This window comes from Ovis canadensis, chromosome 2 (genome assembly GCF_042477335.2).
Source record: "Ovis canadensis isolate MfBH-ARS-UI-01 breed Bighorn chromosome 2, ARS-UI_OviCan_v2, whole genome shotgun sequence".
NCBI lineage: Eukaryota > Metazoa > Chordata > Mammalia > Artiodactyla > Bovidae > Ovis > Ovis canadensis.
Genome location: NC_091246.1, coordinates 209,035,247 through 209,053,561, shown reverse-complemented (window position 1 = coordinate 209,053,561; position 18,315 = coordinate 209,035,247). Strand labels below are relative to the sequence as shown.

Sequence of the window (18,315 nt, the reverse complement as noted above, 5' to 3'; positions counted from 1 at the left end):
TTGAGTTATGCTAGTATTGGTTTTGCTTTTTTTTAATTAGTTTTTATGAAGTAAGGCTAAAATGCCAAAAAAATACTTTTTGTTAATGAAAAAATGCTGGACAGATTTGCCAAAGATGCCAAAACACAACTGTCAGGCATGAAGTGCTTTATTCTTCAGCGTAAGAAAGTGTGAGTGAAGCACATCAAAGGTAATGTGAGAAGTTAGAGAACAAGTATAAATGTCAAATATGTTAAAAAGTTTAATTTTGTTAAATTAATTTTTTTTTTACCTTCTCAGCAGAATTGTTTAAAAGCAAGAATTTCACATCACATTCAAACAGTACAATGGGCCAGAAAATTACAAAGTATTTTGATTTCATTTAATTCACTACCACTTTTACAGCTATTTCATCATCTCTCAAAGCAACCACAAAATTCATGCAATAATGTGAACAATTCGCACCATGACTCATTTGCATTCCATCTAGACCTTTATACATAAATATATTTACAGATAATCAGGACCCATACTGCAAAATGCTCTTCAGCCACAATATGTAGTTCCTGCCAAGTACCACTCCGATATATGAGCACCTGTGGAATTACAAATGGAAACATGAAGCAAAAATGAATGCTCAGTATCACTAGGAAACAGTATCTCATTATGGGTGAATCCAAGCATTCTAGCTTTCTAAGAGTTTTTGAACAAGTTCCCTTTCCTTTCACCTCACTGCTCTTGCCCCAGTCCTTTCTGCATTCCAAAGCAGGGTCTCTGACCTTAGCAGCAGAACAACCCAGAAAGATTGATAGCATGTGGTCACGGGTATCTTTTGTTCTGAAGATAAAGGGCAAGAGATGGCTAGAAGTGTTGCCCTGGGTCCTGATGATGTTTATGATGAGAACGGATGTTTAGGGTTGCAGGTCTCGCTATCCCAAAACCGAGTTCAAGATCAAGTGCCCATGTGCTCTTTAACAAAGTTAGGTGTTTGAGCATACCTGTGATATACAGAGCCCTCTAAAGTCCAGGGCTCAGGACAGCAGCCTCCCTGTCTAGGTGTGAGGGTGGCGTGTAGGCTTGTGCATGATTCCGGTGGCTCCCTGGCTAGGGGCCATTCAGAAACTACTGAACGAATCTCTGGGGTTTATCTTGGCACCCTTAATTCATCTGGAAAGACAAGGAATGATCAAAGAGAAATGAAAATAATGACGAGCTCCTTAAGAGTAACACTTACTTTTCCACACTGGGAGTATTCTCTTATAGCCACCAAACAGAGCTACATGAATGGGAAGGAAGCTTGTAAACGATCACCAGCTGATCACATTTGCCACTTCACGAGGTCTGCAGTGTTACAGAAGATGGTGCCCATGGAGAAGGAAATGGCAACCCACTCCAGTATTCTTGCCTGGAGAATCCCATGGACAGAGGAGCCTGGCAGGCTACAGTCCATGGGGTCCCAAAGAGTTGGACACGACTGAGCACATTCACTTTCTTTCTTTCACTTTACATTTATTCCTAGTTACTTTATTTTTTGTTGTTGACAATTTTGTCCATTATTTTTCATTGTTGATACTTTTGTCATTGCATGATACTTTTAAAAATTGATACTTTCTAATTGACTGCTGGTGGTATAGAAAAATGCAGTGGATTTTTGTGCAATGATCCATTTACTTTAATAAATTATTTTAAGTGGTAAAAAAAAAAAAAAAAGAAGATGGTGCCCATTTCCCCAACCAATGTGCAAACTAATTTTCATGATGTGTGAATTAAGTCACTGTTTCTCTCATTCATTTATTCAGCTTATTCTTGGTTATACTGTTGTTATTCTAGCCTCTTTCACCTCCATTCCAAGTACTAAGACAGATTGCTTTGGGGAAAGTTGCTGAGAACTTTAGTAGCTTCAATCCCTTTATGGGTCTTTTGGAAAGAGCCTTTTATGCAATGCCAAAGTTTCCCTAAATTCAACCAAAAAGAGAGCAGTTAACTCTTAGCTCCTAGAAATTCTAGTTAACACTTAGCTCCTAAAAGCTTTCATTTCTGTCCCTTCTGCTGTTTTAGAGCTGTTAAAGTTGTCCTCGTGTCTAAAAAGAGGAAAGGAGGGAAAAAACCACAAAGTTATCAGTGCTGAACTTCAAACAAATGGCTGGGGTTTTCCTTACTCACTTCATTTGTGTCTTTGTTTTTAGCCACTCTCCACACAAGACCCAAATCCTGTATTTAAAGGCATAAGACAGCCTTTAAATATAAACTTTCACCCAATAAACAGACTCAAAGTAAATCTCCAATCCCCTAAATCCAATCCCCTTTTTCTCTTGGTAATTTTTCTCCCTCCCTTTTAGCTTTTGAAGTCATCCCCACCCTATCTTGGGACTTCCTTGGTGGCTCAGATGGTAGAGAATCTACAGGCAATGCGGGAGTCCCAGGTTCAATCCCTGGGTTGGGATTATCCCCTGGAGAAGGAAATGGCAACCCACCCCAGTATTCTTGCCTGGAGAATCCCCATGGACTGAGGAGCCTGGCGTGATACAGTCCATAGGGTCACAAAGAGTCGGACATGAATGAGCATCTAACACACACGCACCACCCAGTCTGCTCATGGTACTTGGAGTCGTGGCAGCTATCATGCAACCATGAGGCTCCCCTCTGTCAGCACACTGAGGGTAGCAGGACAGAAAGATGGAAAGAACCCAGTTCTAAAATGATGTTTCTGAGTCTGCACCAACCCCAGTAGCATGACCAGCAGAACTTGTATTTCATGAAATTAATGAACATCTTTGATTTAAGCCACAATCATTCACATGATAGTTGTACATATTTTAACTAATACCTGGCCCACAGTTTGATAAGCACTGTCATAAATATTGTTTCTCGGGGCTCTGTTCTAGATCCTCTTCTCTTCTTACACACCCCCTTTCCCTGTATGATCTCACCCACCACCTTGGCTTAAAATATGATCTACTTTGAAGACTCCTAGTGTTTCTGGCCCAGACTCTTCTTTTGAACACCCCAAACATGTAACAAACTCTGTAACAGATCTTACCTCTTGGATGTCTTCCTGGCACCTCAGACTCAACAAGTCCAAGAAACCATGACCTTTTCCCCTGAACTTGTTTGTTCCCCAGACTTTCCCATCTTGATAAATGACCCCACCATCTGCTCAACTGCTTGAGCTAGAGACCCAGGAATCATCACCACCTCCTTCTTCAATCACCAAGTCCTATAGTGTCCTCTTTCTCTCCATCTCCACTGCTTCTCCCTCAATTGAGGCCACTGTTGGGTCTCATTTGGCCACTGCCACAGACTCCTAACCAGTTTTCCTCCCATGGCCCCTCCAATTGTTTGTCTACACTGCAGTCAAACTTATCTTTCTAATATGCAAAGCTAGTTGAATTCTTTCTCTAGTTAAAACTATTGCCTGACTCATTAAATTAGAAAGGGATCTTTTCCATCCACACCCAGTACATGGGGTAAGGCCCTCAATAAAAGCTTCATTGTGCTTTTATTGAATTTATTAATTGTCTGTTTCCCTCAGTTCAGTTCAGTCAGTTCAGTCGCTCAGTCGTGTCCGACTCTTTGCGACCCCATGAATCACAGCACGCCAGGCCTCCCTGTCCATCACCAACTCCCGGAGTTCACTCAGACTCACGTCCATCGAGTCAGTGATGCCATCCAGCCATCTCATCCTCTGTCATCCCCTTCTCCTCCTGCCCCCAATCCCTCCCAGCATCAGAGTCTTTTCCAATGAGTCAACTCTTCGCATGAGGTGGCCAAAGTACTGGAGTTTCAGCTTTAGCATCATTCCAAAGAAATTCCAGGGCTGATCTCCTTCAGAATGGACTGGTTGGATCTCCTTGCAGTCCAAGGGACTCCCAAGAGTCTTCTCCAACATCACAGTTCAAAAGCATCAATTCTTCGGCACTCACCTTTCTTCACAGTCCAACTGTCACATCTATACATGACTACTGGAAAAACCATAGTCTTGACTAGACAGACCTTAGTCGGCAAAGTAATGTCTCTGCTTTTCAATATGCTATCTAGGTTGGTCATAACTTTTCTTCCAAGGAGTAAGCATCTTTTAATTTCATGGCTGCAGTCACCATCTGCAATGATTTTGGAGCCCAAAAAAATAAAGTCTGACACTGTTTCCACTGTTTCTCCATCTATTTCCCATGAAGTGATGGGACTGGATGCCATGATCTTCGTTTTCTGAATTTGAGCTTTAAGCCAACTTTTTCACTCTCCTCTTTGACTTTCATCAAGAGGCTTTTTAGTTCCTCTTCACTTTCTGCAATAAGGGTGGTGTCATCTGCATATCTGAGGTTATTGATATTTCTCCCAGCAATCTTGATTCCAGCTCGTGTTTCTTTCAGTCCTTTTGATCAGGGGAACTAAAGTATCTTCCACACCTCACAAACAGTGCCTGGCACACAGATAGTAAGGACAAGATGGCAGAGCAGAAGGACATGCCCTCATCTTCTGCTGCGAGAACTCCAAAATTACAAGTTGCTGCTGAACAACCATCGACAGGAAAATGTTGGATCCCACCAAAAAACAAAAGATACCCCACATCCAAGGGCAAAGGAGAAGCCTCAGCAAGGTGATAGGAGGGGCAAAATTGCATTTAGGATCAAACCCCAGAGACATTCAGAGGGCTTAAACAAAACCTTGTGTGCACCAGGAGACCCCACGGAAACTGAGCCAGACCTGCCTGTGAGTGTTTGAGTGTCTCCTGCAGAGACACGGGTCAGCAGTGCTCTGCCACAAGGGCAGGAGCTCTGGGTGCAGCACACCTGGGAATGGAATAAGCCCTCTTGGAGGAGCTCGCCGTTAACTCCACCATAGAGCTGACAGAACTTAAACAGGACTGGAGAAATAGACTCTTGGAGGCCACACACAAAACCTAGTGCACACCAGGACCCAGGAGAAAGGAACAGTGACCCCACAAGAGACTGACCCAGATTTGTCCATGAGGGTCCAGGAGTCTCCGGAAGAGGCGTGGATCAGCAGTGGCCTGCTGCTGGGTTGGGGCACTGAGTGCTGCAGTGTATGCATGGGACCTTTTGAAGGAGGTCACCATTATCTTCATTACCTCCACCATAGTTTGGCCTCAGGTCAAACAACAGCACTGCCCATTAACAGAAAATTGGATTAAAGATTTACTGAGCATGTCCTCACCCATCAGTTCAGTTCACTTAAGTTCAGTCACTCAGTCCTGTCCAATTCTTTGCTATCCCATGGATTGCAGCACGCCAGGCCTCCCTGTCCATCACCAACTCCCAGAGTTTACTCAAACTCATACCCATTGAGTTGGTGATGCCATCCAACCATCTCATCCTCTCTCATCCCTTTCTCCATCTGCCTTCAATCTTTCCCACCATTGGGATCTTTTCCAGTGAGTCAGCTCTTTGCATCAGGTGGACAAAGTATTGGAGTTTCAGCTTCAACATCAGTCCTTCCAATGAATATTCAGGGTTGATTTCCTTTAGGATGGACTGTATGGATCTCCTTTCTGTCCAAGGGACTCTCAAGAGTCTTCTCCAACACCACAGTTCAAAACCATCAATTCTTCAGCGCTCAGCTTTCTTTATAGTCCAAACTCACATCCATACATGACTACTGGAAAAACCATAGCCTTGACTAGACAGACCATTCTTGGCAAAGTAATGTCTCTGCTTTTTAATATGCTCTCTAGGTTGGTCATAACTTTTCTTCCAATCAGTAAGTGTGTTTTAATTTCATGGCTACAGTCACCATCTGCAGTGATTTTGGAGCCCAAAAAAATAGCCACTGTTTCCACTGTTTCCCCACCTATTTGCCATGAAGTGATGGGACCAGATGCCACGATCTTAGTTTTCCAAATGTTGAGCTTTAAGGCAACTTTTTCACTTTCATCAAGAGGCTCTTTAGTTTTTCTTTGCTTTCTGCCATAAGGGTGGTGTCATCTGCATATCTGAGGTTATTGATATTTCTCCCAGCAATCTTGATTCCAGCTTGTGCTTCATCCAGCCCAGCATTTCTCATGATGTACTCTGCCTATAAGTTTAATAAGCAGGATGACAATATGCTGCCTTGACATATTCCTTTTCCTATTTGGAACCAGTCTATTGTTCCATGTCCAGTTCTAACTTTGCTTCCTGACCTGCATATAGGTTTCTCAAGAGGCAGGTCAGGTGGTCTGGTATTCCCATCTCTTTCAGAATTTTCCACAGTTTATTGTGATCCACACAGTCAAAGGCTTTGGCATAGTCAATAAAGCAGAAATAGATGTCTTTCTGGAATTCTCTTGCTTTTTTGATGATCCAGCAGATGTTGACAATTTGATTTCTGGTTCCTCTGCCTTTTCTGAAACCAGCTTGAACATCTGGAAGTTCATGGTTCATGTATTGTTGAAGCCTGGCTTGGAGAATTTGGAGCATTACTTTACTAGTGTGTGAGATGAATGCAATTGTGTGGTAATTTCAGCATTCTTTAGCATTGCCATTCTTTGGGATTGGAATGAAAACTGACCTTTTCCAGTCCTGTGGCCACTGCTGAGTTTTCCAAATTTGCTGGCATATTGAGTGCAGCACTTTCACAGCATCATCTTTTATGATTTGAAATAGCTCCACTGGAATTCCATCACCTCCACTAGCTTTTGTTCTGTCCATCAGAACAAGACCCAGTTTCCCCCTCAGTCAGTTTCTCCCATCAGGAAACCTCCATATGCCTCTTATCTTTATCCATCAGAGGGCAGACAGAATAAAAACCACAATCAAAGAAAACTAATCAAATTGCTCACATGGACCACAGCCTTGTCTAACCCACTGAAACTATGATCCATGTCATGTAGGGCCACCCAAGACGGACAGGTCACGATGGAGAGTTCTGACAAGACATGGTCCACTGAAGAAGGAAATGGCAAGTATTCTTGCCTTGAGAACCCCATGAATAGTACAAAAAGCAAAAAGATAGTACACTGAAGGATGAACTCCCCAGGTGGGTAGGTGCCCAATATGCTACTGGAAAAGACTGGAGAAATAACTTAAGAATGAAGAGATGGAGCCAAAGCAAAAACAACACTCAGTTGTGGATCTGACTAGTGATGGAAGTAAAGTCTGATGCTGTAAAGAAAAACATTGCATTGGAACCTGGATGTTAGGTCCATGAATCAAGGTAAATTGGAAGCAGTTAACAGGAGAGGGCAAGAGTGAACATCAACATTTTAGGAATCAGGGAACTAAAATGGACTGAAATGAGTGAATTTAACTCAGATGACCATTATATATACTACTGTGGGCAAGAATCCCTTAGAAGAAATGGAGTAATCCTCATAGTCCACAAAAGAGTCTGAAATGCAGTACTTGAATGCAATCTCAAAAATGACAGAATGACCTCTGTTCATTTCCAAGGCAAGCCATTCAATATCACAGTAATCCAAGTCTATACCCCAAGAGTAATGCTGAAGAACATTTCTATGAAGACACACAAGACCTTCTAGAACTAACACCCAAAAGAGATGTCCTTTTCATGATAAGGGGCTGAAATGCAAAAGTAGGAAGTCAAGAGATACCTGGAGTAACAAGCAAATTGATCTTGGAGCACTAAATGAAGCAGGGCAAAAGCTATCACAGTTTTACCAAAATAACACACTGGTCAGAGCAAACACCCTCTTCTAACAACACAAGAGAAGACTCTACACATGGACATCACCAGATGATCAACACTGAATCAGATTGATTATATTCTTTGTAGCCAAAGATGGAGACGTTCTATAAAGCCAGCAAAAACAAGACCCGGAGCTGACTATAGCTGAGACCATGCACTCCTTATTGCCAAATTCAGAATTAAATTGAAGAAAGTAGGGAAAACCACTAGACCATGCAGGTATGACCTAAATCAAATCCCTTATGATTATACAGTAGAAGTGAGAAATAGATTCAAGGGATTAGATCTGATAGACAGAGTGCCTGAAGAACTATGGACAGAGGTTCATGATATTGTACAGGAGGCAGTAATCAAGACCATCCCCAAGAAAAAGAAATGTAAAAAAGCAAAACAGTTGTCTAAGGAGGCCTTACAAATAGCTGTGAAAAGCTGCTGCTACTGCTAAGTCGCTTCAGTCATGTCCAATTCTGTGCGACCCCATAGACGGCAGCCCACCAGGCTCCCCCATCCCTGGGATTCTCCAGGCAAGAACACTGGAGTGGGTTGCCATTTCCTTCTCCCATGCATGAATGTGAAAAGTTAAAGTGAAGTCACTCAGTCTTGTCTGACTTTTAGCAACCCCATGGACTGCAGCCTACCCAGCTCCTCTGTCCATGGGATTCTCCAGGCAAGGGTACTGGAGTGGGGTGCCATTGCCTAGCTGAGAAAAGAAGAGAAGTTAAATGCAAAGGAGAAAAGGAAAGATATACCCATTTGAATACAGAGTTCCAAAGAATAGCAAGGAGATAAGAAAGCCTTCCTCAGTGATCAATGCAAAGAAATAGAGGAAAACAATAGAATGGGAAAGACTAGAGATCTCTTCAAGAAAATGAGAGATACCAAGGAAACATTTCATGCAAAGATGGGCACAATAAAGGACAGAAATGGTATTGGCCTAACAGAAGCAGAAGATATTAAAAAGAGGTGGTAAGAATACATAGAAGAACTATACAAAAAAGCTCTTCATGACCCAGCTAACCACGATGGTGTGATCACTCACCTACAGCCAGACATCCTGGAGTGCGAAGTCAAGTGGGCCTTAGGAAGCATCACTACAAACAAAGCTAGTGGAGGTGATGGAATTCCAATTGAGCTATTTCAAATACTAAAAGATGATGCTGTGAAAGTGCTGCACTCAATATGCTAGCAAATTTGAAAAACTCATCTGTGGCCACAGGACTGGAAAAGGTCAGTTTTCACTCCAATCCCAAAGAAAAGGCAATGCCAAGGTATGTTCAAACTACTGCATAATTGCACTCATCTCATAGGCTAGCAAAGTAATGCTCAAAATTCTCCAAGCCAGGCTTCAGCAATACGTGAACCATGAACTTCCAGATGTTCAAGGTGGATTTAGAAAAGGCAGAGGAACCAGAGATCAAATTGCCAACATCTGCTGGATCATCAAAAAAGCAAGAGAGTTCCAGTAAAGTATCTACTTCTGCTTTATTGACTATGCCAAAGCCTTTGACTGTGTGGATCACAACAAACTGAAAATTCTTCAAGAGATGGGAATACCAGATCACCTGACCTGCCTCTTGAGAAATCTGTGTGCAGGTCAAGAAGCAACAGTTAGAACCGGATGTGGAACAACAGACTGGTTCCAAATGTGGAAAGCAGTATGTCAAGGCTGTATGTCGTCACCCTGCTTATTAAACTTATAGGCAGAGTACATCATGAGAAATGCTGGGCTGGATGAAGCACAAGCTGGAATCAAGATTGCTGGGAGAAATATCAATAACCTCAGATATGCAGATGACACCACCCTTATGGCAGAAAGCGAAGAAAAACTAAAGAGCCTCTTGATGAAAGTGAAATAAGTGAGTGAAAAACCAGGCTTAAAACTCAACATTCAGAAAACTAAGATCATGGTATCTGGTCCCATCACTGCATGGCAAATAGATGGCGAAACAGTGGAAACAGTGAAAGACTATTTTCTGGTGCCTCAAAATCTCTGCAGATGGTGACTGCAGGCATGAAATTAAAAGATGCTTGCTCCTTGAAAGAAAAGCTATGACCAACCTAGACAGCATATTATAGAGCAGAGACATTACTTTGCCGACAAAGTTCCTTCTAGCCAAAGCTATGGTTTTTCCAGTAGTCATGTATGGATGTGAGTTTGGACTATAAAGAAAGCTGAGCGCTGAAGAATTGATGCTTTTGAACTGTGGTGTTGGAAAAGACTCTTGAGAGTCCCTTGGACTGCAAGGAGATCCAACAAGTCCATCCTAAAGGTAATCAATCCTGAATGTTCATTGGAAGGACTGATGTTGAAGCTGAAATTCCAATACTTTGGCTACCTGATGCGACGAACGGACTCATTGGAAAAGACCCTGATGCTGGGAAAAATTGAAGGCAGGAGAAGAAGGGGACAACAGAGGACAAGATGGTTGGATGGCATCACCGACTCGATGGACATGAATATGAGCAAGCTCCAGGAGTTGGTAATGGACAGGGAATCCTGGCGTGCTGTAGTCCATGGGGTCGCAGAGTTGAACACAACTGAGTGACTGAACTGAACTGATCTGATGGAGTAGAATGAATGGATGAACTTATACCAATGTTCTAAAAGCTCTGGCTTATGACAAATCATGAAATCAATAAAGTAGATTTATAATCAGCTTTCATTTTAAATAGAAGAATTGTTAAAAATAGTAAAAGAAGGAACAGATTGGGAGTCTGGTCTTAACATGTACACACTACTGCATTTAAAATAGATAATCAACAAGGACCTACTGTATAGCACAAGGAACTCTGCTCAATATTCTGTAGTAACATAAATAGGAAAAGAATTTGGAAAAGAATGGGCACATGTATATGTGTAACTGAATTACTTTGCTGTACACCTGAAACTAACACAACATTGTTAATCAACTCTGCTCCAATATAAAATAAATTTTTAAAATAATTTTTAAACATAAATGAAAATTTAAAATTATTTTTAAAAGAAAGATAAAATAGTATGTAATAAGGGTATTATTTCATGCAATTTTTTAAAATAAAATATGAAGGAAATGGCAACCCACTCCAGTATCTTGCCTGGAAAATCCCAGGAACAGAGGAATCTGGTGGGCTACAGTCCATGGGGTCGCGCAAAGAGTCGGACACGACTGAGCGACTTCACTTTCACTTTCACGTACAATATAGTGAGGTGCAGTAGAATAAAAATAAAAGTTACTGGTCTTTGATAAACAAGCTTCTTTTTTTCTGTAATGAGTAAAAGCAGTTTTCTTTTCCGGCAAAAAAAATCTGAGCTTCTTGGTAATTGAAAAGGACTCCTACCCCGGGATCCTGGCACTTTAACAGATTTCAAAGCCTGAAATTCAAGGAAGAAAGTGCCTGCTTTAGAGTTTTAGGTTTTTGTGAGCAAATGACAAGAATTTAAAACCCACCACAGATCCTGCCACAGCCTACTAAGCCTAGGAGTGCTACTTAATTCTGTTTCCTCCGGTAGTATGTCTTAAACATACCTTGTCTCACATCTTGGAGAGTTTCTTAATGGCTGCTTCTCCAGACTTCTCTCTTAAGAGCTGAGGGCCTGAGCCAATGAGATGCTGCCGTTCTGTTTCCATAGCAATAAAAGAAACAAACCTTCCCCCACCATCTGCTAAGGAAGTATCTCACAACTCCAACTCTCACAAGAGAGTCTGAGTGAAGGAGTGACTTTCTCCTCTGGTTTGACTTACATTGCAATACTAAAAGACTCAAACTGGATTGTCTTCAGAAGGGAAATTCATGCTCATGCCAGGTCAGCCTTTGTGAAAGACTTTGACTGGATTCCCTGGAAAACTGTGGATTTTCTGCTCTGGCATTTCAATCACTTGGAATGACGACTAAAGTCTCGCATCCTGGAACCCTCCGGATTTGACCTAAAATTAATTCTGATTTTGCATTGATGAAAAAGAGCTTCTCTAACCTTATGGTGACTTTAAGACTCTTGAATTGAAAAGAAACTACATGGGGAAAACGAATCTTTGGGCAGCCCAAGGTAAGCTCTTTGGAAAAATGCTTCATAAAAATTTTTTTCTTCTGATTATTAATGTGAGGCTCAGCTGCACACTGGTGACTACAGGGTCACCAATTGGCACATTCAGTCCATAAGTCTCAGGTAAAATCATCAGAAAGAGATATAGGAAAGGAAAAGAGTGAGGAGCAAGATTCTAAAACATACACACACACCCCTATAGTCTTGGAGCCATAAAATGCACATCCAGCCACTGTGTATGCGTTAGATCTATCCATGCTGATATGGAAATATCTATTAGATATCCTGTTGTTTAGTTGCCAAGTCGTGTCCAACTGTTTTGTGACCCCTTGGATTTGTAACTTCCCAAGCGGGTCTGTCCATGGGATTTCCCAGGCAAGAATACTAGGGTGGGTTGCCATTTCCTTCTCCAGGGGATCTTCTTAACCCAGGGATCAAACTTGAGTTTGCTGCCTGGCAGACAGATTCTTTACCACTGAGCCACCTGGAAAGTCCAGATATACATACACCAAAAAAGGCAAGGCATGGTGTAGTGTGTAAAGTGTGTTCTTGTTTATGTAAAAACTTTTTAAATATTATAGAATATTTCTGGAAAGATACCCAAAAAGCTGTTAACAGTGATTCCCTCTTGGAGGAATATGAAGGCAGAGGGGTGACATTTAGCTTGTATGCAGTTATTGAAATATAAAATACTGCCATACTGGCTGTTCATATACATTGTTCAAGCCCCTCAAATGTCATGCCTGCCTCCTTGGTTACCTCCACAATTCTCCTGGCACCCCCAGACCTCCTCAGGATTCAGCGAGTGGTTACTACCTGGTGTGGGGATGGGAGTGGGGTCCTCTGTCACCCTGTTACACTCCATAACCCTCAACTATTCTGCTTGTTCCATACCCTTGTCTTACTGGTTGTTAATAATTTTGAGTATCATTCCCATGGGTATTTGGAAGCCTTTACTTTTTAAGAGCAAAAGAATATGCACCAAGGCATTGCTCATAATTGGCATAATCGGGAAAAAAGGAAACAAGCAAATGTTTATTTACAAAGCTAGCTAAAAGTATAAATGGGTACATTCATAGAAGAGAAATTTACAAAGTCATGATAATATAGAAACAAATTTCAGGCTTTTTAATTTTTTTTTGTTGTTTACTTTTTGTTCCCTTGGGTCTTTGTTGCTGCACGTGGGCTTTCTCTAGTTGCAGTGAGCGGGGCCACTCTCTTGTTGTGGAGCATGGGTTCCAGGGTGTGAGGGCTCAGTACTTGTGGCACGTGAGCTTAGTTTCCCTGCAGCACGTGGAATCCTCCTGGACCAGATGAAACCTGTGCCCCCTGCTTTGGCAGGCAGATTCTTAACCATTGGACGACCAAGGAAGTCTTCAGTCTTGTTTAAAAGGTTTGTTTTAAATAATTAAAATTATAGATTTGCTTTAAATTTTCTTTAAAATAATCTAGTGTTAGAAAAGTGGATTAACTCAGTTCACTGCTCTGTGATGACCTAGAGGGGTAGGGTGGGGGAGGGGGAGGGAGTCTCAAGAGGGAGGGTATATATGTAAACTTACAGTTGATTCACATTGTTGTACAGCAGAAACAAGCACAACATTGTAAAGCAATTATTCTCCAATTTTTAAAAAGGTGAGCTAAGATGGAAGAGACTAGCCATAAATTGCTAGTTATTGTAGCTAGGTGACAATACGTGTGAGTTCACTGTACTCTTTTCTCTACTTCTGTACATTTTAGGAATTTCTCCACAGTAAACTTAAGTTTAAAAATAATTCTATGATTGTATATGTATATAGTTACTGACTATATGTTTAAAAAGTCATACCTAGGATGTAAGTAGAATTTGCTTTCATTTATGGAAAATTATGCATCTGTTTCTCTAGACTAGAGAGAATTCTAGAGGGCACTCACCAAAATATTTTCACTGGTCACCTCTAGATGCTAGTATTTTGGATTATCTTTACTTAGTTGGGCTTTTCTGTGTTATTTTCTTTACAACAAACATAATTCAATTTAACACATATTTTTTTAAAAGCCTATTCTCCTACAAATTTAGAAATAAAAGCTTCTGTAAACAACATACCTTCTTCATAATGTTCCTAAACTCAATTGCCAGTTTTAGAAACCGTAATGTATGCAAGGCAGTGTGCTGAGAACTTTCATGACATGGTCTCATTTCATGTGCCTGAGAGCCCAGTGAGGAGGCATGAATTTTTTCCCCATTTTGCAGATGAGGAAGCTGAGACTCATAAAAATGAAAGTACATTTATTGATGTCCCACAGATGATAAGCAGATTTCCTGTGCAAAATCAGACCCAACTGATTCCAAACCCAACGGAAATTTTAGTAAAGAATGTTGTGAAGAGGGATATAATGGAATATTACTAAGTCACAAAAAAAGAATGAAATCTTGCCATTTGCAATAATATGAATGGACCTAGAGACTATTATGCCAAGTGAAACAAGTCAGAGAAAGACAAACAGTATGATTTCACTTATATGTGGAATCTAAAAAACAAATCATCCCTTTTCATTTTTGCAAACATTCCAGTATATTCTATATCTTTAGAACAAAATTTCTAATTTTAATATAACATTTTAAAACATTTTAATTATTTACACTCTTTTAAAACTCAGTTTCCTTTCAACTTTTCCATATGACTTTTTAATCAGCCAATCAACTCTGATTTACTCTATTCTGATAACACACCATATTGGCCTTTCCTTTTGAATGTGAGTTATTTTCAACAAAAACCTTAACAATGACTTTTAAATTTTTTTTAAAAAAGCAAATGAACAAACAAGACAAAACAGAAACAGACTCAGATACAGAGAACAAAGTGGTTGCCAGAAAGAAGAAGGGTAAAACCTTGGGCAAAATAGGTGAAGAGGATCAAGAGGTACAAATTTCCAGTTGTAAAATAACTATCATAGAGATATAATGTATAGCATAGGGAATATTCTCAATATCATAGTAATAACTTTGCATGTGACAAATGGTTACTAGACGTTTATTAGCTTATAATGTATATAAATGTCAAAGCACTGTGTTGTATACTGGAAACTAATATATTGTATCCCTTAGAAGAAATGGAGTAGCCATCATAGTCAACAATATAGTCCGAAATGCAGTACTTGGATGCAATCTCAAAAATGACAGAATGATCTCTGTTCATTTCTAAAGCAAACCATTCAAAATCACATTAATCCACATCTATGCCCCAACCAGTAATGCTGAAGAAGCTGAAGTTAAACAGTTTTATGAAGACCTACAAGACCTTCTAGAACTAACACACAAAAAAGATGTCCTCATCATTATAAGGAATGCAAAAGTAGGAAGTCAAGAAATACTTGGAGTAAAAGGCAGATTTGGCCTTGGAGTACAGAATGAAGCAGGACAAAGGCTAACAGAGTTTTGCCAAAAGAATGCACTGGTCATACCAAACACCCTCATCCAACAACACAAGAGAAGACTACACATGGACATCACCAGATGGTCAACACTGAAATCGGATTGATTATATTCTTTGCAGCCAAAGATGGAGAAGCTCTATACACTCAGCAAAAACAAGACCAGGAGCTGACTGTGGCTCAGATCATGAACTCCTTATTGCCAAATTCACAATTAAATTGAAGAAAGTAGGGAAAAATTACTAGACCATGCAGGTATGACCTAAATCAAATCCCTTACAGTTATACAGTGGAAGTGAGAAATAGAGTCAAGGGATTAGATTGGACAGACAGAGTGCCCGAGGAACTATGGACAGGGGTTCATGATAATGTACAGGAGGCAGGGATCAAGACCATCCCCAAGGGAAAGAAATGCAAAAAGCGAAATAGGTGTCTCAGGAGGCCTTGCAAATAGCTGAGAAAAGAAGAGAAGCTAAATGCAAAGAAGGGAAGGAAAGAAATAAACATCTGAATACAGAGTTCCAAAGAATAGCAAGGAGAGATAAGAAAGCCTTCCTCAGTGATCAACACAAATAGAGGAAAACAACAGAATGGGAGAGACTAGAGATCTCTTCAAGAAAATGAGAGATACCAAGGGAACATTTCATGCAAAGATGGGCTTGATGGAGGACAGAAATTGTATGGACCTAACAGAAGCAGAAGATATTAAGAAGAGGTGGCAAGAATACACAGAAGAACTGTAAAAAAGATCTTCATGACCCAGATAATCATGATGGTGTGATCACTCATCTAGAGCCAGACATCTTGGAATGTGAAGTCAAGTGGGCCTTGGAAAGCATCACTACGAACAAAGCTAATGGAGGTGATGGAATTCCAGTGGAGCTGTTTCAAATCCTGAAATATGATGCTGTGAAAGTGCTGCACTCAATATGCCAGCAAATTTGGAAAACTCAGCAGTGGCCACAGGACTGGAAAAGGTCAGTTTTCATTCCAATTCCAAATAAAGGCTATGCCAAAGAATGCTCAAACTACCGCACAATTGCACTCATCTCACATGCTAGTAAAGTAATGCTCAAAATTCTCCAAGCCAGGCTTCAACAGTATGTGAACCGTGTACTTCCAGATGTTCAAGCTGGATTTAGAAAAGTCAGAGGAACCAGAGAGCAAATTGCCAACATCTGCTGGATCATTGAAAAAGCAAGAGAGTTCCAGAAAAACACCTATTTCTGCTTTATTGACTACACCAAAGCCTTTGACTGTGTGGATATCAGCAAATTGTGGAAAATTCTGAAAGAGATAGGAATACCAGACCACCTGACCTGGCTCTTGAGAATTCTGTATGTAGGTCAGGAGGCAACAGTTAGAACTGGACATGGAACAACAGACTGGTTCCAAATAGGAAAAGGAATACATCAAAGCTGTATATTGTCATCCTGCTTATTTAACTTATATGCAGAGTACATCATGAGAAATGCTGGGCTGGATGAAGCACAAGCTGTAATTAAGATTCCCGGGAGAATATCAATAACCTCAGATATGCAGATGGCACCACCCTTATGGCAGAAATCGAGAAAGAACTAAAGAGCCTCTTGATGAAAGTGAAAGAGGAAAGTGAAAAAGTTGACTTAAAACTCAACATTCAGAAAACTAAGATCATGGCATCCGGTCCCATCACTTCATGGCAAATAGACAGTGGAAACAGTGGGAGACTTTATTTTTTTGGACTCCAAAATCTCTGCAGATGGTGACTGCAGCCATGAAATTAAAAGACACTTGCTCCTTGGAAGAAAAGCTATCACCAATCTAGACAGCATGTTAAAAAACAGACATATCTTTGCCAACAAAGATCCGTCTTGTCAAAGCTATGGTTTTTCTAGTAGTCATGTATAGATGTGAGCGTTGGACTATAAAGAAAGCTGAGCACTAAAGAATTGATGCTTTTGAACTGTGGTGTTGGAGAAGACTTGGACTCCCTTGGACTTGGACTTGGATGTGCTGCAGTCCATGGGGTCACAAAGAGTCAGACACGACTGAGCAACTGAACTGAACTGAACTGAATATATTGTATGTCAAATATACTTTAATAAAAACTAGAGGAAAAAAAATATGGTTGAGGTGAATCCTTGACCACAGCTACAGAGCCCCTTTTGGCATGTAAGGTAACATATTTACTCAGAACATGGGGGAGGGGAGGAAGGGGAGGGAATACCATTTGCCCTACCATGTGCTCCAGCAGATGTTGAATACCCATCCGAAACATTGGATAATCTACCAGTTCCAACCCTGCATCTTGGGGGGCTTTCTCCTGGAAATTGGCTTCCGCTGGTTTGTATGTCCTTTGCAGGCCCATGAGCTGTAGTTTCCTATGGTGAACTAAGTGAGGGAGTCACAGTGCCGAGCCCATATGGACATCACTTGTGCAATATTGTCTCCTCTCTCCCTCTCTCTGTTCTTGTGGAATTAAATATCTCTTAATCTGTACTCTCATTTTAGCGGAGTTTTGGAAAAGAAATAAGATAAACAAGTATGATTAAGCCTCCATGTTTACGTGATAGTTGTTTTTCATGCAGACCTTTGTTATAGAGTTTTTTGTTTTTATGAAGCCAAGAAGGAAGAGTTTTGGCTGTGCAATTCAGGCCAGTGACCAGGAAAGAGAACCTGAAAGGTTCCCTTGCACTGTAATTTGAGTAACAGAGCTGCTTTTCTAGGAAGGTCTGTGCATGACCTACCTGTTACAGGCATTTCTCTGCACTTCAGAGATAGCTAGTGTGACCTGATGGAAGAGAAAATGCTCAGGAGTCAGATAGACTTGTGTTTGTTTCCAACTTTGTGACTTGCTTCCTCCGTTACCTTTCTGAGCCTCACTATCCTCATCTGTCTAGTTGGCATAACAATAACTGATCATTTATTGTGGATCTGGCTCATAGTAACCACTCAGCAACTCCTTCCCAGGTGGCTCAGTGGTAAAGAACCTGCCTGCCAACGCAGGAGATGCAGGTTTGATCCTGGGTCAGGAAGATCCCCTGGAGAAGAAAATGACAACCCGCTCCAGTATTCTTGTCTGGGAAATCCTGTGGACAGAGGAGCCTGGTAGGCTGCAGTCCATGGGGTTGCAAAGAGTCGGACATGACTGAGCGACTAAATAACAACAACATCAAATGTTAAACAGCGTTCAAGTCAGATCTCCTGGGTGGCCAGAGGTGAGGTGTTGCGCTATGTTCGAGACCCTGTACCACCCTGACAGCTTCCAGAATCTGTCA

The 18,315-nt window shown here is 41.0% G+C and overlaps 1 protein-coding gene and 1 long non-coding RNA gene across 3 annotated transcripts in view; one reads left to right on the top strand and one right to left on the bottom strand.

The window, feature by feature from the left end:
• Window positions 1–130: 130 nt before the first annotated feature.
• Window positions 131–11,191, bottom strand: LOC138434126 (uncharacterized). Its single transcript, XR_011254653.1, has 3 exons — window positions 11,130–11,191; window positions 978–1,146; window positions 131–575 (listed from the first exon to the last, which is right to left on the bottom strand). It is a non-coding gene; the product is annotated as an uncharacterized lncRNA (long non-coding RNA).
• A 98-nt stretch (window positions 11,192–11,289) lies between these two features.
• Window positions 11,290–18,315, top strand: part of FLACC1 (flagellum associated containing coiled-coil domains 1) — a 41,801-nt gene continuing 34,775 nt past the window's right edge. Inside the window, exons 1-2 of one of the 2 annotated variants that reach the window (XM_069578020.1) lie at window positions 11,290–11,647; window positions 18,008–18,255. The gene's annotated coding sequence lies outside the window, so the exon portion shown is untranslated. The remainder of the gene's footprint in view (window positions 11,648–18,007; window positions 18,256–18,315) is intronic. The other variant, XM_069578019.1, reaches the window with a different exon arrangement.